The sequence below is a fragment of the Castor canadensis genome, chromosome 4, assembly GCF_047511655.1.
Source record: "Castor canadensis chromosome 4, mCasCan1.hap1v2, whole genome shotgun sequence".
In the NCBI taxonomy this organism is placed as follows: domain Eukaryota; kingdom Metazoa; phylum Chordata; class Mammalia; order Rodentia; family Castoridae; genus Castor; species Castor canadensis.
In genome coordinates, this window is record NC_133389.1 from 88586518 (window position 1) to 88587835 (window position 1318).

Consider the following 1318-nt stretch of genomic DNA (forward strand, 5'->3'; position numbering starts at 1 on the left):
CTTACAGGCATGCTCCACTACACACAGCTACAAATATTCTTTATTCTCATTTTTTAAAAAACATTTTGTTTTAATTGGTATCTAAGTAAAGTCCACTGGTGATAATTAATTTTTATATTTCTCTCTCAAGTCTTTCAGTCTATTGGTTTTCTGTACTCCTTCCACCATCTTCAAATTAATTGTGTAAAAAAACTGGTCCATTTGTTCTCAGAGTTTCCCATTATCTATATTTTAATATCATTTTACATATTCTCCTATTACCTGCCATTCCTGTAAGTTAGAAATTAGATCTAGAGGCCTGGTCTGTGTTAAGTTTGATTTTTTTTTTTTTTTTGGCAAGACTATTCCATAAGTGCTATTGCACAATTCTATCAGAAGGCATATCATGTCAAGTTGCTTCTTGTTCTGTGATTTTAACAGCCATTGAGAATTATTACCTAGATCAATTAATTTAAGCTTGCAAAATAGAGATCATATTACTTAGCTGTTACTACACAACAGCATACAATAGCAAGTACTTACTTTGCTTGTTCCCCACCCCCCACCACCACACACACACACACATCCTATGTGTCTGCATTCAAAATAAGGTCCAGGCTCCAGGCCTGGGGCTGAGGTGTGTATGGGGTAGGTTTATTTTGCCTCCTCCTTCCATACAGACAGGGTAAGAACACAGCCTGTTATAAGTACCAGGAGGCCATTAGTTCACTTATTTATCATCACTTTCACTTCATTTTTTCACCACAGCAAGTCATATGACAAATCCAAAGTCAAGAGGTGGCAGTGGGTGGTGGGCAGTCAACCTCCAGGCTGAAATCCTATGCAGGTCTCTCAGACCTGATCACAGGCAATGACAAGGCTTTACCTAGCAGGCCCCATGGAGGGAAGTTGCCAGTGCATCCCAAACTCTGCAGGGAGGTACACTGAAAGACTCATACCTCCTCAAGCAAGCCATGTTCCCATGTATTCCTAGCCCAGCAGCCTCCCTTTAGAGGTCTTTTTACTGGGGGCCTCAGCTGAGGTCTTCCCAGGTGCATCTTCCAGAACTTGCTTTCTGTGGACTTGGCTGAAGCATTCTTCTGCACTTTGATTGTTACACTTTTATACTCTGAGCCCTTCCCTTTATCTCTCCTTCTTGCTCCTGGGTCTATAAAAAGGCAAGAGCCTTTCATTCTGAGCTCCCTAGCAGCCATATTTCTTGTCTGCACTTGCATCTATCTGACCCTAGCCTGGTGTTGTTCCACGGGAAGTCTGAAGCACTAGGATAGGTGCCTTTCTCTTTTGCCTCTTGTTGACATAAGAAAATGCCAGTGAAGGC

The 1318-nt window shown here is 41.7% G+C and overlaps 1 non-coding gene across 1 annotated transcript; it reads right to left on the minus strand.

The window, feature by feature from the left end:
- Positions 1-566: 566 nt before the first annotated feature.
- LOC141422953 (small nucleolar RNA SNORA51) lies at positions 567-699 on the minus strand. Its single transcript, XR_012447643.1, has one exon. It is a non-coding gene; the product is annotated as a small nucleolar RNA SNORA51 (small nucleolar RNA).
- Positions 700-1318: the final 619 nt, after the last annotated feature.